This window comes from Callithrix jacchus, chromosome 9 (genome assembly GCF_049354715.1).
Source record: "Callithrix jacchus isolate 240 chromosome 9, calJac240_pri, whole genome shotgun sequence".
Lineage (NCBI taxonomy): Eukaryota > Metazoa > Chordata > Mammalia > Primates > Cebidae > Callithrix > Callithrix jacchus.
This window is the reverse complement of record NC_133510.1, coordinates 11,839,781-11,865,954: the sequence shown is the minus strand read 5'-3', so window position 1 is coordinate 11,865,954 and position 26,174 is coordinate 11,839,781. Positions and strand designations below refer to the sequence as shown.

The following is a 26,174-nucleotide window of genomic DNA, read 5'->3' as shown; positions in this document are numbered from 1 at the left end:
GATTAGGTACATAAATAGTTTCGTTTGCCTGCAAATATGGGTTAATATACACAGGCACACTTTCTAGGCCTGTTAGATTAGAGAGCCTAGAAACACTGACACCACATTAACAGCACACACAGCCAATGTCGCAATTCTGTATTTTAATATAACTATTTAATACCAGGACCAGAAATCCTTAGAGAAATAACTGATTCTGTATGTGAAAACTATAACAGAAAACAATGAGCTTAGAATTTCTCATACCAGGAAACAGGGACATGATCAAAAGCAAACCAATGGGGTACGCTGTAAGGATACAGAATCTAAACTAAGTGAGCTCCTAGTACCCAAAAACCTGTGGTGATTTGAGCAGTAAAATGCATAATGTAGCCTTGGATCTTCTCCAGAATATAAAATAAACATCCAGAAACTATACTAACAGTTTACTAAATTTAAAAAATGGAAAAGACACTTTCTATGCAGAAAAATTCCAAATGTCTTAAGTTAATAATCTTTCCTTGAAGTAGGTGAAATTTAAATACTCATGCTGTGATTGTGGCTTGAGATTAGAGACAAAAGAAACATTCTGTGTTAACAGATTTTATGATTAGTGTTTAGACTTAATGCCAAAATTATGATTTTTGAAAAAATAAAACTGTTGTATTCAAGTTTATACACACACATACATATGTAATTTTTGTTACACTGATAAGAGTGAAAAGACAACTACAGATTTGGAAAATCCACTTGCAAATTACATATTTGCTAAATGACTTTTAGTTACCCTGGTAAATGACCTTTTTTTTTGAGACAGAGTCTTGCTGTTTCCCAGGCTGGAGTGCAATGGCGTGATGCTGGCTCACTGCAACCTCCACCTCCTGGGTTCAAGCAATTCTCTGTCTCAGCCTACAGAGTAGCTGGGATTACAGGTGCCCACCACCACGCCCAGCTAATTTTTGTATTTTTGGTAGAGATGGGGTTTCACCATCATGGCCTTGAACTGCTGACCCCCTGATCCACCTGCCTTGGCCTCCCAAAGTTCTGGGATTATAGGCATGAGCCACCACACCCTGCTCTGGTAAATGACTTTCATAATGAGTGTGTATAAAACTTACATCTGATCATAAGAAAACGGTGCAATAAAATGAGCCAAAATCAGAACAGACACTTCATCAAAATGATATAAATATAATTAGAATGAAATTTTAACTAGGGGTATGTGCATTTAAACAACAATGAAATAACATGACTGATCTAGAATAGTTAACAGACGCAATACTCATAATGGAAATGGGAATGAGATGTAGAAGAACAAAGCCTATCACGCATTCCTGGCATAAACCCCATATCGTAATAGCACAAAATTGAAAACATTGACATATTTTGACACTTTATATAATGAAGATAAAAGTAATTAAAATGTAATCTGGCAGCTGTATTCCAAAACATTTACAACACTGATTCAAAAACTGATGTTCAGTAATAATTTCAGAGCATTCTTATATCCATTTTACTAATTTATTTTCCACTCCCTAAATTTTGTTTACAGAAAGACTGTTTTATGGAATATTTCCCAAATAATTAGAGTGCATAAATAGCTCCATTGTTCTTTTCCTTAAATGTATTAACCTCATTTTCTAAGAAAGTCTTCAATCTGATAATCCCTGTCATCTCCTCAGCCCAGCACATCTGCCTCCTCCCTCAGGGTTTCTGGTACTCTTAGGATGTGGGTTTTCACACTGTGTCTCTCGCACAGTAATACATGGCCATGTCCTCAGCTCTCAGGCTGCTCAGCTCCGTGTAGGCTGTGCTCGTGATGTGTCCCTGGTAATAGTGACTCTGCCCTGGAACTTCTGTGCGTAGTTTGTGTTACCGTTGCTAGGGTTGATCAATATCATCCTCTCAAGCCCTTGTCCAAGGGCCTGGTGCACTCAGTGCATATAGTAGCTGGTGAAAGTGTATCCAGAAGCCTTGCAGGAGACCCTCGCTGAGGACCCGGGCTTCCTCACCTCAGCCCCAGACTGCACCAGCTGTACCTGGAACTGGGTACCTGTGGAGAGGACACAGAAGTGGATAAAATCCTCTGACTGAAACAGGATTCCTCCTCAACTCTGGAACTAAGAATGCTCTTACCTGTAACTGCTGCCACTAAAAAGAGGATCCTCCAGGTCCAGTCCATAATGAGGAGCTGCGCTCCCAGGGTTTTCTCTAGAAAAGGGATGCAGTTGTTGGGTGATGCTCTCAGGGCACCAACATATCTATGTTTATCTCAGGAGACCTCGGGTATCTATTTGCATATTCATTAGGCAGGGTATTTCACAGCTTATAGCCTGATTTAGGATGAAAAAGAAAACACAAATGCCACATCAGCTACACAAGAGTGGGATCCTGAGATACCAAGCCCTAATCCTGCTTGAAGAGATACATCCCCTGCCCCATTTCTAAGCTTCCTGTGGACAACACTTTTCCAATTAAGAACAAGCCCTATGAGCATTCATGGGAAAAAAATTTTGCAATCTACCCATCTGACAAAGGGCTAATATCCAGAATCTACAAAGAACTTAAACAAATTTACAAGAAAAAACAAGTCCATTAAAAAGTGGATGAATAATATGAACAGACACTTTTCAAAAGAAGCATTTATGTGGCCAACAAACATATGAAAAAATGCTCATCGTCACTGGTCATTAGAGAAATGCAAAGCAAAACCACATTGAGATGTCACCTCATGCCAGTTAGAAGGGCAATCATTACAAAATCTGGAGACAACAGAGGCTGGAGAGGATGTATATACATACACAGATATGGGTACCTGTGGAGTACCCATATATATACATACACAGATATACATACACAGATATGTATATATACATGTACACATATATCAAAGTTTTTTTATCCACTCATTGATTGATGGGCATTTCTGTTGGTTCCACGATATGGATACATATATATATATATATGTATATACACACACATGCATATATATGTATATATATATATATACAAAGTATATACATGTGTATATATATATTTATATACCTATGGGTGTATATATATATGTATACACCCATAGGTATATATGGGTATCAACATATATGTTGATTTTATATATACATATATGTATATATGTGTGTTTATATGCATATATGTACATGTATATATATATATATCTCAAAGATTTTTTTATCCACTCATTAATTGATGGGCATTTCGGTTGACTCCATGATATATATATATATATACACACACATGTATATAAATATGTATGCGTGTATATATATATAAAGAATATACATGTATATATATCTATATACATATGGTTGTATATATACATGTACATATATACACAAATGTGTATATAGATATGTATATATACATATGGGTGCATATATACATGTACACATATATACACATATGTGTATATACATATGGGTATATATATACATGTACACATATATATACATATACATACACACACACAATGGACTACTCTGCAGCCATAAAAATGAATTAACAGCATTTACAGTGAACTGAATGAGATTGGAGACTATTATTCTAAGTGAAGTAACTCAAAAACGGAAAACCAAATGTCGTATGCTCTCACTGATATGTGGCAGCTAAGCTATGAGGATGCAAAGGCATAAGAATGATACAATGGATTTTGGGAACTTGGCGGAAGAGTGGGAGGGAAGCGATGGATTAAAGACTATAAATATGGTGCAGTGTATGCTCCTTGGGTGATGGATGCACCAACATCTCACAAATCACCACTAAATAACTTACTCATGTAACCAAAGATCACCTATACCCCAATGACTTATGGAAAAATAATAAATAAAGGCATATCAGCAACTTGTTGAACACTTATTTCAGAATCATTTTTTGAAAACAAAGACTCAGGATCTGAGAGGAAATTCTCATTTATCTCCCATGTATAAGTGAGAACATATAGTATCTAATGTTCTATTTCTGCCTTGGTTTGCTAAAAGCAATGACCTCCAGTTCCATCATGTTCCTACAAAGGACATTATCTCATTGTTCTTATAGCTGCATAGGATTCCATGCTGTACACTTGCCACTTTTTAAAAAATCCTGTCTACCAGTGATGGGCATTTAGGTAAATTTCATGTCTCTGCTACTGTGACTAGCACTGCAAGGAACCTACATATCTACATTCCTTTGGGTATATGCCCACTAGTGGGATTGTTGGGTCAAATGGAAGTTCTGTTTTAAGTTGTTTTGAGGGATCACCACACTGCTTTCCACAGTGGTTGAACTAGTTTACATTCTCACTAGAAGTGTGTAAGTGTTCCCTTTTTCCCGCAACCTCAGCAGCATCTTATGACAGTGTTGCATACTACTTGGAAATAAGAAAAGATTTCTGAGGCCCCCACTATCTAGGACCTGCGAGATGCAATGAGCCTGCTCTCGTGCTCACTACATTGTTACTACAACAATCATTTCAGAAAGCCACTAAATAAAGGCCATCTAATGTAACCAAGGAATTCATACAGAGTCTTTGCCACTGAGAAAACCAAGAACCAATGTCAACATCAAAACTCCTACAAAATATACATGATATTTACATTCTTAAGGGAATAAAATTTTCATCAAAATGAAAATAAATTAAAAATAGAAGAGACAGTTTAGTCAACGAAAAGAACACAGATAAACAATTCTGGAAGTATGGTTAAAAAGAAACTTTCAACACACTCCACATTAACTCCTCAACAATAGCATCTAAACAAAATGATATATTTTAAATGTCAAACAAATAATTTGAAATGTTGATTTTAAAGAAGCTGAATAAAATCAAAAAGAAAGTCAAGAACCAACACAATTCAGAATAATTCAAAATTTACTTATGAGTTTGACTTTTAAATAACAATCTTCAGGGAATAAAGACTTCATTAAATTAATTACAAAATATAGTGAAAACTTTAACAGTGGACTACACTAAGGAGAAGAAAGAACATCAAACCATACAGACAAATATTCCAAATTAACCAAGTTAGATAAAAATAAAGGGAAATAACGAACAAAATGATTAGGAAGTATAGAATCATGCCAGATAACTGAACCAATAAATAATAGATATTTCTGAGGGAGAAAGGGAGTGAAAATCTTTAGAAAACCAATTCGATGAAATAATTCAGGAAAACATTTCCAGCCTTGCACAGGCAGACAAAAGAGGGTCTAAAATCTCCAGGACAAGTCATTGGAAGACAAACATTATACAAGACCTATACTCCTCAGACTATGTAAACTCAATAGGAAGAATAAAAAGATGAAAGGATTGATTAGAAAACATCAATCCTAAATATATATATGCAGTACACACCAGAGAATCCATGTTCATAAAACAAATACTGTTAGACCTAAGGAAGAAGACTGATAACAGTACAGTCACGAGACCTCAGGAGCCTGGTGAATCCTTCTTAAAGCAACCTGCCAGGATTTTTGTTGACACTGGGCCAGGGTGATCGGACGTCACCCAGGTTATGGCGAAGGACAAGGAAACTGCTCAGAGATCCAGGAAAATCAGACATGGAGTATGGGGAAATCTGACTAAACCAACACACTAGAATTCCAGGTAAAACTGAATTTCACATGAAGTGCAGAGGGAGGGGCTTAGGAGAAGCTTTAGGGGCCTCCTAACTTGTGGTGAAGCAAATGAGCTTCATCAGGTTGAGACCCATAAATGGTAGCACTTGCTGCTAACCAAACTTACAACTAAGTGAAAAGAGAAAAATTTGTCACAAAAATGTAAATTCAACCATTTCCTGAATTTCTGAGGACTGTGAGTGGCAGAATGAACTGAGGTGTGACAGATCAATGGTGGTCCTAATTCTGAACCCCACAATTAGTTCTAAGCAGCATTCACTGACAAAAGAGCAGCTTGAGGTTTCCACATGCACAAACACCTGCCCCCATAAATCTGCAACTGGAGGTCTCTGCAGGCTCTGAAGTGTACAGGACAGATCCCACCTCAGATTCAGCCTCAGGCAATTATCTTCTTTTTTTTTTTTTTGACGGAGTCTCGCTCTGTCTCCAGGCTGGATCTCGGCTCACTGCAACCCTCACCTCCTGGATTCAAGCGATTCTCCTGCCTCAGACTTCCAAGTAGCTGAGGTTACAGGCACACGCCACCACACCCAGCTAATTTTCTTTTTCTTTTCTTTTCTTTCTTTCTTTTTTTTTTTTTGTACTTTTAATACAGAAGGGGTTTCACCATGTTGGCTAGGATGGTCTTGATCTCCTGACCTCTTGATCCGCCAGCCTCGGACTCCCAAGGTGCTGGGACTATAGGCATGAGCCACGGTGCTGGGCCATTATCTGCTCTTCCTGTGGGGAAGAGAGGAACAGTGTGGAAGGAAGGTCAGCTGTACTCTACTCAAAATCTGTACATGGAGGAAAACAATGAAAGTGGGAAACATACGTCCTCAACACGTCACAATTCCACATGAGAAAGGCAACTATGCGCCAGGACATTGTGCAGAATCAAGGAATAAAGCAATTGGGGTAAATGTAGGAAGGACTCTTGTTTACAGACCCTATGTTTGTTTCTATGTCACCCACAGAAATGAAATAAAAGTGTAGGTTCTGTTAGAACCCACAGCGTGTGGGCCCTGAGTCAACACCTCCCTCCCTCCACCTGCAGGGAGCACAATGCACCTAAGCCAGGTGCCCAGGGCTGCTCTCTGACGTCCATGCCTCTGCTGGTGCTGGAGCCACGTCCTGTGCGCCACTCTCAGGAGAAGAACGAGCTCTGAGCTGATCTGAGCAGAGCCACTGCTGGGAGTCATGGGGGATCCCGATGGGAAACTTTGATATGACTCTGACTCACTTACTGGACCTTCCTAGAACAACACAGAAGTTTAAGGAAGTTCCACCCAGTCCTCCTCACTCTCCTTTACTCAGGGACCAACTTCCATCACATGCCTTCAGCTTTTCCAGCCTCCTTCCACCCCCTCTGCATTTTCTCTCAAAACTGTGAACAGGGTCTTTAGGAAACTGTACACAAACTTAATCCAGTCATAGAATTTGCTTCTCCGAAGACCAACACTAACACACATATGTTGGCAAAGCTGTTTATAATACCAGCTAGATTCTCTTGACAAATACAAAATACGAAATAAGCATGGCAATCATCAGTTTTATGTGTCTCCTTGGTTAGACCACAGTCTCAATTATTAAGTCAGACACTAATCTAGATGTGGCTCTGCTAGTTTAATACAGGTGTTATTGAAGCTGCCATCAATTTTCTCAAGCTAGGGAGATAGTACTACTAGTTAACCTGGGTGTGCCTGATTTAATTCTAGCAGAACAGAAGACAACAAAATTCCCTGGTGGATGGCAGCTGCACCTCTTTCCAAAAATTTCAGCCTGTCCTTCCTGATTGCCAGCCCTAGACATGCCTAGACAGAACACACAATTGCTGTCACCAAGAAGTCTCCACACACTGGAGTGTCCACGATCAGCTCCCCCAAAGTCACAGGTGAGGAAGGCGACATAGACAGTGTGAGCAGATCCAGATCACAGATCTAGACAGGGTTCCTGGATAAACTGTTAGATGGAGAAATTGCTAAGACTGTGAAGTAACCAGCCCTTAACCTCTCTGCGCAACTTGTCCCAGAGCTAACCCTGTGTTCCGTGTGTCCTGAGCGCCCTCTGCAGCCCAGGCGCCTCCTGTCTTTCTACAGGGAGATTTTTGTCTGGGCTCTCACTGACTTCCCCTCACTGTGTATCTTTGGCATAGTAATACAAGGCTGTGTCCTCAGCTCTCAGACTGTTTCATTTGCAGATACACGGAGTTTTTGCTGTTGTCTTTGGAGATGGTGAATCAACCCCTCACAGAGTCTGGATATCATGTGCTACCACCACCCCAACTAATAGCAGACCCACTCCAGACCCTTCCCTGGAGCTTGGCGGACCCAGTGCATGGCATAATCATCAAAGGTGAGTCTCAGGGAACCCCCCAGGCTGGACCACGCCTCCCCCAGACTTCACCAGCTGCACCTCACACAAGACACCTGAAAACAGAGATATCCTGGTCAAAAACTGCCACACATATTCACTGTTTCTCTGACTCATGCCCCTCACACTCAATCTCTCTACTTCCCCATGAATCACCTTTTAAAATAGCAACAAGGAAAACCCAGCACAGCCCAAACTCCACGGTGAGTCTTCTGTGTTCAGTGTTGATCACCAAGTGGAAATGCCTTGGAATCCCAGGGCTGGGGCTCCTCTCCCAGAGCTGCAGAGTCAGGGCTGGGCTGGTTTTCATCAGCAGAGGGACGGCCCTATTTGCGAGTCTCCTGCTGTATAATGAGTTCTAGAACAGGTACCTCAGAGTAAGCTGTGTCCCAGAGTGGATGTGAGTGATTATCATTCATAAATAATTAATTCTCACTTGCATTTCTACTTTTAGATGCACATGAAGTATGTTCTGCGGAAGTCAAATTTTCCTTCGTTTACAGTTGTAAATGTAAACCCCCAAGTGTGGAGGGGCCACGTGACATGTCTAAGCGCTCATATCTGGTAAGTCTCAGTGTTTGGGCTGCGCTTCTCACGACTGAATCTGACCATTCCCTAAATTAACTCTAGAAAGTCTTAGTGAGGTTTACATAACACTCTTCTTGTAATGGTATTATGGTATTATTTGGCTACATCTTAGTGTTTAAGTAATATTGAAAAACTGAGGGTGAATGCACGTGTGTATTCAGGAGTTCATGACTTTCCTTGCATTATTTTTATTTCTCTCTTAATCTTTTTCTACCAAAGTATACACTTCTATTTGTAATAGTTTTAATGAGGTAATATTGACAAATAATCTTCACACAATATGTTTACCGTTTGACAATTATTGACAGAATCATCATTCACAGAAAAAACAAATCAATTAGCCTCACAATTTTCTCTTTAACTCCTGCAATTTCCCCTTCCTGCAATTCACCTTCCCTCCTCTTAACATGTAGAAGTCAGTTAGGGATCTTTTCTATGTACTTACAATGAGCATTCACTTTATACAGTTTATAACATGGAGTCATACGGATGTGCTTTGGCTCATTATACTCGTCGTAAGTACTTGTGAATTTAACCACGCGGTTGAGCCTATCCAACATTAATTGATCGTAGTAGTGGATAGTTTGCCAATAAATGACTTTTCCACAATTTATTTACTAATAAAGGTGCTGATTAATATTTGGATTGCTTTCTGCTTCTGTGTGTTTCAAATAAAGCTGCTGCTCAGCTTAGAGCAGCAGACAGCTGAGAAACACGTTCTTCATGTCACAACATGGACAACAGCTAAACTGGTCAAGGTGCGAATGCATCCTTTTTCTTTACTACATCAGATAATTAAAGTGATGGCACCCCATGTGTTTGTCAGTGTGTGAGAGAAAAGAAAGAAGGAGGAAAGGACACTGAAAAAGAAAGCAATTCTACATAATTATTAATTTCTGAGGTCCTCAAATACAGGGACTTATTTCTAATGAACAGGGTCCAGATAAGTTGAAGAGAGTAACTTGATGCACCCATAGATGGCTATATATGTATAATATAACTATTACTTTCCAAACACATAAACACTCATACACATTAGAATAGATCTAGTGGAGCATGTCTACCGGTGGAATGAGAAGGTGACACAAAACCCCATCATCAGTGCCTTTCCCTGCCCGCCGCACTTGCCGTGATGCTGTGCCTTGAGCCTGCCTGACCCCTGAGCCCCACAATGGTCCTGAGCCCCCGTGCAGTGCCAAGTGCCCCCTGGGTTTCCCTGCTGGTTCTTGAGTGCCTGCTTTTGTCCTCAGCACGCTCTTCTGTCCTCTGAACCCCCACAGGGAGGTTTGTGTCTGGGCTCACACTGATGTCCAATCACTGTGTCTTGCTTAAAAATGCATGGTTGTGGCAAGGCACGGTGGCTCACACCTGTAATCCTACCATTTTGGAAGGCTGAGGCGGGCGGATCACGGGGTCAGGAGTTCAAGACCAGCCTGGCCATCATAGGGAAACCCCGCCTCTAACTAAAAATTTAAAAATTAGCTGGGCGTGGTGGCAGGCCCCTGTAATCCAAGCTACTTGAAATCCTGAGGCATGAGAATCACTTCAACCCAGGAGAGGGAGGTTGCAGTGAGCCAAGATCATGCCACTGCACTGTAGCCTGGGCGACACAGCAAGACTCTGTCTTAAAAAAAAAAAATACATGGTTTTGCTCTGATGGCTCACGTAGCTCAGCTGTAGGAAGAACTGGGTTTTTTGGACACAGATCTAGAAGTGGCAACTGGACTCTTGAGGAGTGGGTTGGAATTTGTGCTCCCTTCATGACCTGTGCACCTGACCCATTCCAGTGCCCTCCCCTTGGGGATGATGGATCCAGCTCCAGCAGGAAGCTCTGGTTGTGATGAGGAATCCAGTATTAAAACTAAAATGTTATTGTTGTTGATTCACTAAACAAAATGTGGTACTCATTTTTTTTTTTTTTTTTTTTTTTTTTTTTTTGAGACAGAGTCTTGCGCTGTCACCCAGGCTGGAGTGCAATGGCACGATCTCGGCTCACTGCAATCTCCACCTCCTGGGTTCAAGCGATTCTCCTGGCTTAGCCTGCCAAGTAGCTGGGACTACAGCTGCAAGTCACCATGCCCAGCTAATTTTTGTATTTTTAGTAGAGATGGGGTTTCACCATGTTGGTCAGGCTGGTCTCAAACACCTGACCTTGTGATCCACCTGCCTCAGCCTCCCATAGTTATAGGGAAAACACAATATGAGTAATCATAGAGTTAATTCAGAAACCAGAAAAAGAAGAAGTATGTAGCTCAAATAATTAAAGTGCTGAGGAAGAGAAATTTGCAAACCAGATGTTTATGTCCAGTAAAACTATCCTTTCATAATAAAAAGGAAATTTAGGTATTCTCAGAAAAAAGAAAAGAATGAAATCTGAAAGAATTTGTTTCCAACAAACTCATCTTTTAAAAATGGCTCGACGGACCTTTCTAAACAGAAAAGAAAGGACAGAAGAGGAATTTTCGGAAATTCAAGAATGCAGGAAAAATGAAACAGAAATTGGGGAAAAAAGTAAGTAAACAAAAATATCTTCCTTTTCTTCTCAAGTTTTCTGCCTGAGTTTCAAAAGGGTCAACTGGCCATTGCTAGCTCTGAAGATGGGAGAGAGACAGGTAATGTGGCAAGAAAATGAGATTATTCTCTAGAACCTCCAGAGAGGAACTCATCCATGACACATGGACTAAACACAGTGAGACCCAGTTCAGATTCTGAGCTGCAAAACTGAAGACAGTAAATTCATGTTGAAGCAAAATTATAAAACTTACCGTGGTGCTAAATGCCTGTAGACATGTATTTAAGACGATTATATTAAATATGGGAAGTTCAAGAGACAGAAAAACAAGGTTTTCATATTTCATATAATACGGTAAAATGCACACACCACTAGACTGTCATAAGCTGTGTGTGTATATGTAATGTAACACCTAGATCAACCACTAAACACACTGGACAGAGAGACACTCAAAAACTTTACAGATCAACTGAAATGAAATAAAAAAACATTTTCAAGAAATTTATAGGAGATCTGCAGGGGAAAATAATCAAGTGTATTATAAATGTAAAATAAACAAAAAAGATACTAAAACATCAACAATTACAATAAATGCAAATAGTTACTAAAGGTAAATTTCTCCCCTTTCAGTTTGTGCCTTACACTACTGCATAGATCTATATTTTGAAGTTCAAATATTTGCATTGCAACTAATTTTACAGAAACTCATTAATACTTTCATGCAAATATCCTGAAGAAGCCTGGGTAAATCTCTCCACCAGCCCTGAACCAAACCAGATCTAGAGGAGTAAGATGTCCATTCCGTGTGTGCTGTGAAGTATAATGGCCTCCCAAAGACACGTACTTCCTATTTCCCAGAACCAGTCAATATGTTAACTTACATGACAAAGGGAAATTACGTTTGCTATTCAACTGACCAGAATATATAGAGTCTTTCCTGGATCATCCAGCTGGAACCAATGTAATCACAAGGTCCTTAAATGTGGAAGAGGGAGGCAGAAGACTCAGTGCCAGGGTAAAGTGATGTGATATGAGGCTTGAGTAGTCATTCCTCAAAGTGAAGATGGAAGAGGGCCAGGGAATGTGGGCAGGAAAATGGGATTCTTCCCTAGAGACTTCAGAATGGAAATCAGTATTTCCACCTGGATTTAAACCAGTGAGACCCATTTTGTGACTTCTGAGCTACAAAGCAACTCACTTTGTGATAATGTGTTATGGCAGCAATAGGAAAACAAATCTACTTTTCATATATTCATTTCATGCTTTTTCTGCGGTGTCTGTAATGTGTTAGTGGCCGTGTATAAAGTATAAGAGAGGAATAGAATTATCATGACTTTTAATAATACCCGGCTACTAAGCAGCATCCTCCGCATGCAATAAAAACCACCCTCAAAATACAATTCCAGTGAATAGTTACAGAGCCCATATTCAATGGAGAACAGCTAGTAATGTCCCTCTCTCAGCCTGGACAATTCCCTCAACTCAGCCAGGATCAACGCCTCAGCTGGGCACATCCCATGCTTCTCTCGTTTTCTACAATTAATTCATTCTCCTGTAATTTGGGAGTGGCCTTGTTCTACAGCTTATTAGAAACTTATTAGAAATTGGTGGATAGCATGGAGATACTCACGGCTAATAAAAAAGTTGCTTCATGATCTAAACTGACAACCATGACAACAGGGAGGAAAGAGAACGTCTTTAACCTCCATGTCAGATTTCACAGCTGATATGAGCATCGGGGAAGATGTAAGTTTGCAACGCTTTTACAGAGGACTGAAACCAGCACTGGGAATGGTATGATACCTCTACTAAGATATTAGAGGGAAAGAAGATAAAAATCACAAACAGGTACTGAAATGGATTCTATATCCTGTGGAAGTGCTGGATTTTCTGCAATAAAGAATTGGCTTGATTCACTTTCGCTAAGATTCATTTCACGTATGTATGTCTAGTATTCTCTTGTCAGCCTCCAGTAGTGTTGGTAAATGTAGGATTCCACTGATTCTGTGGCACCAAATTCCTCCCTTTCCTAACTGCCAAGGTACTCTGCCAGGGCTGATATCCTGCCAATGGAAGTGAAATGCAAAAACACTCCCTGAGAAGGATGTGATTAAACGTTGGTCCACTCACACTTAGAAGTTCCTAAGAGTGGCAGGTGAACTGGACCTGTCCTCATGAGCTACCACCATATTCACTTCTCCCTGAGTGGACTCAGCTAAGCACACATGATCCCTGGGTAAGAAGGGCACAAAATTGGGGCAGAGTTCCAGAGCCTGTCACAGAATCCCTCCTAAGGAAAACCAAAGATCAGGAAGAAAGAAAGAATACAAAATTCAGTGGTCTTACATGGTGTTCCAGTCATGGACTCTTCAGAATAAACGACAGCAATATGTCCTAGAAATCAGGGAAGGAATGGGAAGGACTGTCATCATTTAAAGGGTAAAACCTCTGGGGAAATGACTCTTCCTATTAAACATCAAAGAACCTCCCTAAGTTGGGGATTGCCACAGTCAGCACCACCTCTGGATACGGAGGTGTGGAAACAGATGGGTCCAGGACACTAGCAAAAATGCCTAAATGGATTAGGGCCTTGAAGCCGCCCTTTGCTTTTATAGTCAAACATGAGTATTTTCCTGACCCTGCCATGGGTTGTAAAGGAAAGAAGACGTTGCTCACATTGAACATTCCTTCCCTTCTGAGAGGTAGAAACACTACACACACTAAGGGAAGGCACCATTGTGCAGGGAGTATGTTCTGCAGAGGAAAAGCCTAGTGGAAGAGCAAGAATGTAAAGCCATACCTCATTTCAGTAGGCCCTCAGTCACCACCAAAGTACATTCTTTAGATTTCTCCATGAACAATGTGCAATCCCACAGTATATTTACAGCAGTGCCAGAAGATAGCCATTATCTGTAGACATAAGATTCAGATTGTTCAGAAACTTGCCTCCATAAGTATTACCAAGTATTCTTTTCATAAAAAAAATTCAGTTATCCCTCAGGGAGGAAAAGGTCTTGAAATCTTATGATCTCCATGGGTAAATGGAAGACAGAAAAATAAGTAAAGGCTTGAGTAAAGGAGTTGGCATGCAGATCACTGCTGGTTCATGAAGCTTTTAAATCTCTTTTTATTCTGTTCACTCTAAACAGGGTCTTGGAAGGAGCCTGTGCACATGAAGGATCCCAAAATTCAAGCTTCATAAGCTTAGTAGATCATTCCAATCTGACAAAAGTCCTATGTCATTCTTGTTAGGATGCCTATTTAAATACGCCTTTAATTGCTCAATAAAAATGTACAAACGCATGTCTCAGACAATCCAGAAAATGTGAACATAGAAAAGTTTAGCTAAAAAATAAAATTAGTCAAAATTTAAGATAAATACAAACTCTTTATGTATGATATCATAAACTTCTGTTTCTATCTGTGTCTATTTATTAAAGGTCACAAAATATTTTTTTATGATATAGAAAGATTTGTTTGGCAGTTGTAAAGGTGGATAAGTAATAGACCTGAAACAATGTAAATTTTCTATTTTAAAAACTGTATTTGTTAGACTCTCAGAGTATAAAAATGCATTTATCATTTAAAGTTGTTGTTGCTAGAGTTACAAACACAGACTATGTTTACTCAATGATCTTGTAAAAAATAACTGTGTAGGCTGGGCATGGTGGCTCATGCCTGTAATCCCAGCACTTTGGGAGGCTGAGGTGGGTGGATCATGAGGTCAGGAGATCGAGACCATCCTGGCCAACATAGTGAAACCCCATCTCTACTAAAAATACAAAAATTAGCTGGGCATGGTGGCACATGCCTGTAATCCCAGCTCCTTGGGAGGCTGAGGAAGGGGAATCACTTGCACTAGGGAGTCGGAGGTTGCAGTGAGCCGAGAATGCGCCACTGCACTCCAGCCTAGTGATAGAGTGAGACTCTGTCTCAAAAAAGTAAATAAATAAAAAATAACCGTGTGATTATCAACTCATGGCCATGTTACATTTAAAAATGCAGCCAGGGAAGGAAAGACAGCAGCAGCTTCTTCTGATAAAATTAGGAACTCAGGTAATAGCAGTCTGCCTTATAAAGTAACTTGAACACACTTAAATAGAAAGAGACGTAAACAAAAGGATCATCTGTGGAATCTGCTATAAACTGTGTTAAGGAATTAGTCTATACTAAGGGTATTGGAAAGCACAGTGCATTGAACACATAAACTAATGCTCTTTCCCAATGTCCCAATAAAATTACAATAAAGAAGCACAAAGGAAATTTAATATCCAAGGATCAGGAGAATGAAACAAGAGACGACAATAGCAATAAATGTAAACAAAACTGTGGAATTGGAATAACAAATGGAAAAACAACAGAGTTTATGAATCAGCAAAGCCAAAATCAGACATGAAAAAAGGATGGTGGTGCCACAATTTTCACCAGAACCCCTGGAAAATTGGTCCTATATGAATATTGCATTTTCCTGTGCAGAAATTCATATGTATATACATTTTAGTGTATATTCTGTATCAAAGTTAGGTCATTTTTCATCCACTAAATCCTGTGCATTTCTTGCTATTTGATCCTAGGTATTTTATATTGTTCTCATGAATAAGCTCATTCTCTCATTTCTCTCTCTCTCTCTCTCTCTCTCTCTGTGTGTGTGTGTGTGTGTGTCTCTTTTTGCATTGTCTTATACTGTTACCTGTGAAATGTGTGTCTTAGAGAAAGTCACTCAATCACATTAAGATTTTATTTCTATTTTTGAACAGTGAACATAAATGCAAAATACCCTCAAAGTGCTATTGTAAGGACTAAAAGAGCAAGGCATCTGAAACATCACCATACAAGGTAGAAAGGAATAATTAATAAACTTTTAGCTATATAGCCATGCATGGGTAGAAATATAATATATGATGTAGACAGCAATTTGGTTACTAAAGCAAACTTGATTATTCAGTATTGCATAGAGACAATTACATATTCGTGATTTTTAAATGAATTTTAAATCTCTATCTCACAGCATGGGCTTCCTCACAGCATGTGGCAGGTTCCATAAAGAACAATTTGGAATTGCATGGCATTTCTGTGATCTGGACTCAAAAGTCACAAAGTATCACTTCTGATATAATCTATTGGTCATGACAGTAACGAAGTTCTACCCAAGCTCAAGGGGGTAAAACGAGAACTCATCCCTTCAAGAGACGATGTCAAGGCACCATTGTAAGAAGAAAGCATTAGAAGAATGATTCTATCGTGATCAACTTTTAAAAACACAATAAGCCACACATCCCAGTTTCCAAGATAATAAATATGCACACACGTGCATTTCAAGTCAACAAAATATAGCAATAATTTGTGGTTCATAAGCAGAAGAGACAAAGCTTATGTGAGAGAATAGGTGTTTAATGCCTGAGTCATTGATTAATCACTTTGAAAAATTCCTCTTTTCAATGTATCAGCTTGCCAACTTTGTACATCATCAGTAAAATATGTTGGTGACATACACTGCTTCATATTTCTTATAAGTTGTGAGCGCACTTCTCTATGAACTTAAATGAAGCATAACTGAAAGTTGAAGAACATACTCTGACATTGTGATGGCACTGGTGAGCTGAGGCTACAGACACTTGACCTTAGTCTGATGACCAATGCCTTGTACAGCCCCAACCACTGAGGAAGGAACACCATCTCTGGGGATGGGACACAGGTGACATCATGCAGAAGACTGAGGCTGTGTAAACGGTATACAATTTGTCTTTTCTTGGACATCTCTCTAACCAGACTCACTCTTGATTTTTAAATTTTTATATCCATTGGGATTATAAGATCAAATGTAGTCAAGGTAAAAGGGCACACACAAATGCTGCAACGCTAATATGCCACCCAAGGGAAACGCGGGTAGCGTGGATTAAGGAAGTACATACAGGATCTACATTGACAGGGTTTTGTAATCAGAAAAGAAAGGAATTAATTCCTCTGACTATCTTTACATAAATGTGAGGAGTAAAGCAGAATACCAGAAGATTTTTTGAAGTGATTATGATTTCAAACAAACATGTTCATTCAGGAAAATACACTTTTTCTCACCTCTCCTGTTAAAAGTCTCAGGAAAATGTAACCTTGAAAATATTCTAAGAGAAAGTTGATTTTGTTTTCTGAACCTCATTTCCTCTCACTTTGTAGTAAAGAAATGAATGAATGAAGAGAAAGTAATCAGTGGAGCACAGTGGGCAAGAACTCAGCTCTGAGAACTGCCTGCCTTCCATTCCCCTTCCTACCTTTACACCAACCTAGGCATGCACCAGGGTCAGCTTATCTACGAGATTAAGACAATAATACAATCACACCTCCCTGAGATTGAATATCATACCGTAAATGCCGAAGAAATGTTTTCTGTTATAATCAGTCTTTGCTGGGTTACATGGAAAGGACATAAACACACTCAAATAATTGTGAAATATGTATTTAGGGAGCATCAATATCAAATAAAAATATAAAGATGACTATCAAATTAGTGTAACCAAAGTTTTTAGACAAGTCAAAGCAAAGCGGAATTCTCAAACACAACTGCATTATCAGAATGGTTAGTTTATCCAATGAACACAGTAAGCTGAGGAAGATTCTGCCTTCTGTTCCATTCAGAGAGCTTCTGTGTGGGTATGAGAGAGCTGAGGCATGAAATTTGGGTCTTATTACAAGGGCAGAAGAAGCCCTAAGAGCATCTGAAGCACAAAAGTGTTATGATCTAATTCCTACTGTTAAATCGTCACTCTGACTGATGTGAGGAGAATTGACAGGGGATGTGCTGGGGTAGAATGTTACCAAGAGCAGCTCAGCATGTGAACGTCCTTCAGGAGACAGCATCACGGCCTGATCTATCACCGTTTAGTAAAGATTATGGAAGTGATTCTGTTTGGGATGCCTGTTGAAAGTGGAGGCAACTTAATTTGCTAATGGTCAGTGCCTGAGGGGAGTGAGGATTTCTGAACCACTAAACACCTGTTAGTGACTTAGAAACGGTTGGGAGCTCTTACGGGAGCGGAACTGTGTTTTCTAAAATTTCATATGTTGAACACTGTTACTTCAGACCCTAAGAATATGAACATCCATAGTAGAAAGCAAGTGGAGTGCTGAGGGCTGCCATCACCTCTAGGTGCCCAAGCTCCTGCTGCAGTCCTGCTTCTCCCTTCCACCCACCCTCACTCACAGACACTGTCCTTTCAGTTCTTCCATCCCTTCTATTTTTGTTGTGTCTGGAGTCCATAGCTGATATTTATGCTTTCTTGATACACTTTACTCACTGCTGACATTGGAGAAGGTCAGCAAAAGGGCCTGAGGTGAGAGACCTTTAGGGGCATTACCTGTTCTCTTCCTGTACTCTCCTCTAATGTCAAGTCTTGCATCAGGCCTGCGGCAACCTCAGTCGGCCACGTAATCAGGCAATGTTGGCTTGGCCTCTTTGCTGCTCCTTGTCCCTGACACTCTTTTGTTACCCGATGGTCCAACTTAAGCCACCAAGGCAGGCTTGCTCATCTCCATTTCCTAAGGAAAAAAGTGTCCGGTGAGACCAGAGACACAAATCTCGATAACACAGTGGGACCTGCTGGCCCAAGCAACTATTCTCTGCCTAAGATAAAATTCATGAAGCCCAATTAGAACGAATTCACTTCCTACCGAACCAGAGAAGAATTGCCAATTAATAATATATTTCCCCTTCAAGTATGCCTATATTTATGCCAGGGAAAATAGCAATCTTCTTGGTTCTCTTGCAAGGGCAAAGTTATGTAAGCAAAATGTTTTGTATTAGGAAGTCTTCCTGTACTGTTACCTGTAACCCTTCTGAAGGGCCAGACCAGACCCTCATCTGCACGGCCCAGGATCTCCTCATCCACAGTGGTCATGAGGTCTGTCTTTATGATTTACTGTCACACATCCTCTCTACCCTCATCATACCTCCAACCAAGCTGTCCTCAATTAACACGTTATACACAAATGTGAACAAGTGCACAAGACACACGGAAGGTCCAAGTGGTAAAAGGCAGTTGTTGATACTGACTCACCCGTATATTCCATGAACTGATGAGCCCGGATTTACCTGGTAGAACAGTCAGCAGCTGAAACAAGAGCTACCAACGCAGGACTCTGACAGGGCTTTTGGAAACACAACGTTTATTGTGAAATTACACAGATGAGAATGAAACAAAGATGGTGACGAGTACTACAGCCTATTACTTAGAAGATTAAATAAAGAAACCTCATCAAATTTGTTGGGGAAAAGCCAGATATGTGAAGAAAAATATACATAGTGAGCTTGACTCAGAAAATGAAATATGAACCAAGAAGTACCAGAAAGAACATCAAGAGGGATGCATATGGGAATATTGTAGAAAAACTACTGTTTGTGGAAGAACAGTCTGAGAAAACAGGTAACACGGACACTGACTAAACCAAGAAAACCTATACAATGCAATTGAGCATTGACTGGGGGGGTATCTGATTACCTTATTTGAATGCAGAATTGTGACCATTTAATTATCAGTGAAGGGAATTCAAATAATTTCTAAGAAAATGAAGCTGATGGTGACTTTTATGGAATGTTCTAGAGAAAGGGAAGAGCATGAAGGAAGTTTTGGCGATGTGACATCGTGTGGCTCCCTCAAGGAACTGTGTGTTCAGTTTCCTCAGTCTAGGAATATCCTGGTGGTTTCTGTGTCCATTTCAGATTAATAACTCCTGAAGATACTTTACACAATTTTGGCCTTCCTGTGTGGCATGACACCAAGCCTTGCCTGAACTGAGTGAGATCCAGAGAAGGTTGGACAATTCGTGTAGCCTGAGCAGGCTGCGGGGCAGCTTTCTGTCATCTTTGTGTGCCCAGGAGTGTGCTGTCCTCACACATCTCACAGTTAGCAGAAACCATCACTATCACATCAAAAATGTAGCTGAATGGGAAACAATCTGTACACACACATCACAAGAAATGGATATAGGCTCTTTAAAAAGTCAAAGATACTGACCATCTTCTGCTGGCTGTAGCTTCGCTCCCCACACACATACACATAGCAATAAATACTATAGTGAAAAGGTGAGAATAGTCTTATCAAAAAGATTGAAACTCTAATGGTATGTGAAGTTCAATTATGTCACAGTGCTGATTGCTTGGACACAGTTCCTTTAAAACCTTTGTTCAATTCATAGTTGTACCTTTTAGAAATAAGACACAAACAACATTCACCCAACACATCCCTCTGGGCTACAGTCCCAAAGGGAAATAAGGGACACACCTGACCTGCAGTGAGCAAAGCAGAACCCAGTCTCTGCATGGTGAGGCCCATCCAGTGTGGAGCTCAAAGGCAACATTGTTCTGCTCCTCTGTATAAAGGGAGCTGCCATGTTGCTCCCAGCACAGAGTTGAGGGCAACACCAGACCCTCCTGCAAGATGCTGCTGATTCTGCTGTCAGTGGCCTTGCTGGCCCTGGGCTCAGCTCAGAGCTTAAGTGAAGGTAAAACAGAAGGGGGAGAAGATGCGGTGACTGTGGTTGGGGCTTAGGAGGTAATTAGTGGGAAGAGAGGAGAATGAAAACACAGATGGGGCTGCAGAGTTTTCATGCCTAGGATCAGGAGACCTGTTGAGTCATCATTCCACTCCAAGGGCTTCTAATTTATTTAATGTACAATGAAGATGCAATAAAGAATGTGTACCAGGGGAATGAGAAGGTAAGACTTGCATTTATAGAGAGATATGACTGTGCTGTGAAGGATGCAGTGGAGAATGCAGGACAGAGTCAGGGAAGTGCAGCTGTGAAGATCCTGTGCTCACCTCAGTAAGTGGACGGGGATGATGGTGGCCTTGCTGATGGCAGATCAGCATCAATGACGAAGGTAAACACACATTAGAGAAACTGCAGAGACAGAGAATTGGATAAAACACTTGTCTCCGTCTACCTAGAGATATAGAAATATCAGAGCCAATAATTGTCATTTTTCTCTCCCCTGCATGCAGTATTTCAATGTGCTGGGAGTGGTATGGGTAAGACTGTATTGAAATGATTACTTCTGATTACTCCTATTGAGAAAGCATATGGACATAAGCAACATATTTACAGGAGACTTAGGGCATGACAATACCGAAATATCACACTTAAGTGCCTGGCATGTGTAAAATACATTTGTATTAAGTCTTCAGGGATCCTAGGGAGGAAGAAAAGGGGCACTTCTGTGTCAAGTTTGTGGCTGTTGCTCTGTGTAGTAACAACCTGCCTCCCCTTACACTTTCCTCCCCTTCCAGCAGCTACACAGATGGTGGCTGATGAGTTAACGCAGGAAATGCATGGGGTGTGGTCAGAAGTCCCTTTTCCCTGTAGAACACTTGTGAGTCATGAAAGATTCCAGATGTAACTTTTCCCATCGTCTTGTGCTTCTCTTCTAGATGTCAGCCAGGAACAACTTCCCTCCGTAATATCAGGTAAATCCCAGTTCATTCTCAATCTGTTTTGACTCTCGTTTTCTGCCTAGGAATTGATCAGCTCCCCAGTGGCTTCTTATCAACACTTTCCTTTCAGAAATTGATTAATGTCACTGCTCCAATGATACAGGCCATCTTCCTGCAACCTTGACTCTGGGACCATGAGCAGGGCAACCACATTGAATGGCAGAGATGCTTGGCTTAGCTGACAACAGGAGTGGGTTGACCTTCCCCCAGGCCGGGAGTGCCTGATGGGAGATGACAGACAAATGGGCAGCGTCCTCATTCTGACTCCTCCTTATGCTGAGAGCCCCTCAACTGCTTCCTTCTCCCCCAGCGTTCCACTCCAGAGTTCTATGGCTTTGCTGGAAATGCAAAGAAATTATTGTCTGGGTCCCATTTTCATGTTTTCCCCACTCAGCTGAGTTACCGCAGCTGATAAAACTGCCGCACTACTCGGTGAATCCTGTGTGAGCTTTTACTCTCTCTCTTCTCTCTCTTTATACTTGTTTACTTGGGTCTTGGGGCCAGGTGCCCAGGCATGGAGTTCAGTCAGCAAGTTATTGAGGCAGCTGGGATCATAACTGGCTGCTTGACTGATGTTTCTCATCCTTGTATTTTTCCCCCATCTGGGGATTCTAACATATCAAAGATCTTTTTGTAAATTTTTATTTTTTTGCTAACTTCTAATAGACATACTTGTCCTAGGCGCAAAGAAATGAGACTTTTCATGAGCCAGGTATGAATGAAAGGAACTCTGCCTATGAAAGCCTTGAGTAAAAGGGATGTTAGTGGTTGTCAGGCACGTTCTGGGGGAGAGGACAGTGTGCTAAGGATAGAGAGGTATAAAGGGAGGAGGTTCTTCTATCACTGAACTTGGCTCTTCTGGTGTCACTTCACACAGATGGAGGAGACTCAAACCAGAGCTCAGATGAGAAGCCTCAGAGACCACCTTTTGGAGGACTCCCACCTAAGCCCCCTGCCGGTAATGGAAGCCAGGATGATGGGCCTCAGCAGAGACCACCTCCACAAGAAGGCCACAAGCCCCAAGGTCCCCCACCTCCTCCAGGAAAGCCACAAGGACCACCCCCACCAGGAGGTCATCCCCAGAGGCCTCCCCCACCTCCTGCTGGAAAGCCCCAGGGACCACCTCCACCTCCTCAAGGAGGAAGACCACCCAGATCTCTTCAGGGACCGCCTCCCAAGGGACCGCCACCCCGAGGACCACCTCTCCAGGGACCACCTCCACCTCCTCAAGGGGGAAGACCACCCAGATCTCTCCAGGGACCACCGCCCCAAGGACCGCCTCCTCAGGGACCACCGCCCCAAGGACCGCCTCCCCAAGGACCACCGCCCCAGGGACGGCCTCCCCAAGGACCGCCTCCTCAGGGACCACCTCCCCAGGGGCAGCCTCCCCAAGGACCACCTCCGCAAGGACCACCTCCCCAGGGACCACCTCCACCTCCTCAAGGGGGAAGACCACCCAGATCTCTCCAGGGACCATCTCCCCAAGGACCCCCTCCTCAGGGACCACCTCCCCAGGGACGGCCTCCCCAAGGACCGCCTCCTCAGGGACCACCTCCCCAGGGGCAGCCTCCCCAAGGACCACCTCCGCAAGGACCACCTCCCCAGGGACCACCTCCACCTCCTCAAGGGGGAAGACCACCCAGATCTCTCCAGAGACCACCTCCCCAAGGACCCCCTCCCCAGGGACGGCCTCCCCAGGGACAGCCTCCCCTAGGACCACCTCCTCAGGGACCACCTCCCCAAGGACCACCTCCCCAGGGGCAGCCTCCCCAAGGACCACCTCCCCAGGGACCACCTCCACCTCCTCAAGGGGGAAGACCACCCAGATCTCTCCAGGGACCATCTCCCCAAGGACCGCCTCCCCAAGGACCGCCTCCTCAGGGACCACCGCCCCAAGGACCACCTCCCCAGAGGCAACCTCCCCAAGGACCACCTCCCCAAGGACCACGTCCCCAGGGACCACCTCCGCCTCCTCAAGGGGGAAGACCACCCAGATCTCTCCAGGGACCACCTCCCCAAGGACCGCCTCCCCAAGGACCACCTCCCCAGGGACCGCCTCCCCAAGGACGGCCTCCCCAAGGACCGCCTCCTCAGGGACCACCTCCCCAAGGACCACCTCCGCAGGGACCACCTCCACCTCCTCAAGGAGGAAGACCACCCAGATCTCTCCAGGGACCACCTCCCCAAGGACTGCCTCCCCAAGGACCCCCTCCCCAGGGACGGCCTCCCCAGGGACGGCCTCCCCAAGGACCACCTCCTCAGGGACCACCTCCCCAAGGACCACCTCCCCAGGGGAAGCCTCCCCAAGGACCACCTCCCCAAGGACCACCTCCCCAGGGACCACCTCCGCCTCCTCAAGGGGGAAGACCACCCAGATCTCTCCAGGGACCACCTCCCCAAGGACCCCCTCGCCAGGGACCACCTCCCCAGGGACGGCCTCCCCAAGGACCACCTCCCCAGGGGCAGCCTCCCCAAGGACCACCTCCCCAGGGACCACCTCCACCTCCTCAAGGGGTAAGACCACCCAGATCTCTCCAGGGACCACCTCCCCAAGGACCCCCTCGCCAGGGACCACCTCCCCAGGGACGGCCTCCCCAAGGACCGCCTCCTCAGGGACCACCTCCCCAAGGACCACCTCCCCAGGGGCAACCTCCCCAAGGACCACCTCCCCAGGGGCCGCCTCCCCAGGGACCACCTCCACCTCCTCGAGGGGAAGGACCACCCAGATCTCTCCAGGGACCACCTCCTCAGGGACCACCTCCCCAAGGACCTCCACCGCATGGACCTTTCCAGTGAACTGGGCTTCAATGGCAGGTATGATTCCAGTATATTCTTCACCAGGGGCTCTAAGTGCTGCAGTTCTCCAGCTTTATTGTGCCAATGAATCAACTAAAATCCCGCTGACATTGCATTGTCCTAGACCTCATTTCTAAAGACTTGTATTCAGATATTCCAGTATAGGGTAACAAGGCCCTGTATTTCTAACAAATTCTTTAAGAAATTCTGATGTTGAGAAACAACATTGCAAATAACCTGTCTTCAATTGTGTTCCCAATGAGGAAGTAGTACCATGTTCTCTCTCTCTGGTGCTCTGGTTTCTGTCCACAAACTCAGAGACCTATCACTTAAAGTTTGTTATCTAAGCATGGTTTGCTCAGTCCTGCCTCACACCAGCTTCTCTAGTCCATTATTCCTGAAAAATGGTCCCTGAACATTCAGCAGCTACATGGTGTCTCATTTTATAAATACTTACTTTTCAATAAGTACATGATTAAGTTGACAAAAAATATGTAATGGAATGAAAAAATGTGAAGTTAAATTTGAAGGCATATCTCATGTTACTTGCCTGCACTCTTTCAGAAATCCATCACTCTTTATATCATCTTTTTGAAATATTTATGTGTATATAGATATTTTCATTATTTTTCCCTTTGAATTATTGCTGGAATTTATATGCCAGTACATATGTTTGTCATTTAAAAATACATTCCTTTGATAATTTCCACATTAAGTGCATTTCTTCAGTGGTTTTCTGTTAGTTTCTATAATTTTACACTACTTAATCATGTGGCTGAGCCATGATTTCTTTAATCAATCCACCACTGGACACTGAGGGTGGTTTCAGCTTCCCCCTATTAAGGATATATTCCAGTTACCATCTGTATAAATATATCCCCGAACAAATTTAACAGCAAGGAGTCATAACAATCGAAAAATGATCTTCTCTCATCATCTTCTAAGCAACACTTTAGAGCACATTGTGTGCCAGGGCATCAAAAGGGTGAACACAGAAAAAATGAGGGTGGGCTCATGTACTCTACGGCGGTAACTCCGGTGAGGAGTTAGACATTTCCTGCCGTCCCATGTCTGCTCTATGAACTTCCTTGTTTGTTTGTTTCTTTCAGGAAGTGAATCTGAAGATATCCGTGATTCAAATAATTCAATTGCTTCAAATGCCATGACACTGGAACAAGGTCATCATAACTCTACCTTTAATATACCAATAAAATAATCAGCTTGCAATTTCTGATTGTGGTCTCTTTCTCAGTGTTTGTGCATGTGGAGTCTTGGGACCAAGAAAACATTATAGAAACATCTAGGGCCCCTTCTCCTTGATGCTTCAGGGAGCTTCCCTCATTCTTAATCCTAATTTAGCCAGCTGCCATCAGAAATGTTTTACTATTTCTCTCCTTCCCTGACCTCCATTTTTTTTCCAAGATGGAGTCTCTCTCTCTCACCCAGGCTAGAGCACAGTGGCATGATTTCAGCTGACAGTGTCTCCTCGGTTCATGCTATTCTCCTGGCGCAGACTTCAAGTATCTGGGATACAGGTGCCCACCATGATGCCTGGCTAATTTTTGTACTTTTAGTAGAAATAGGGTTTCATCATGTTGACCAGGCTGGTCTCCAACTCCTGACCTCAGGTGATCTGCTTACCTCAGCCTCGAAACAGCTGGGATTATGGGGTGAGCCACCATGCTTTGCTCTTCCCTAATGTCTATAGCACAAATTGAAATTTTAAAATTACTTTTATATTGTTTACTGTTATTCCAATACTCTTAAAGACAAAAAAACACGACAAAACAAAAAAGATACAAAAGCTAAAGGAAATCCTTATAATTTCTGTGAAA

General features: G+C 42.4%; 1 long non-coding RNA gene across 1 annotated transcript; it reads right to left on the bottom strand.

Moving 5' to 3' along the window:
* Positions 1 to 566: 566 nt before the first annotated feature.
* LOC128928510 (uncharacterized) lies at positions 567 to 2,312 on the bottom strand. Its single transcript, XR_008473600.2, has 2 exons — positions 2,116 to 2,312; positions 567 to 2,032 (listed from the first exon to the last, which is right to left on the bottom strand). It is a non-coding gene; the product is annotated as an uncharacterized LOC128928510 (long non-coding RNA).
* Positions 2,313 to 26,174: the final 23,862 nt, after the last annotated feature.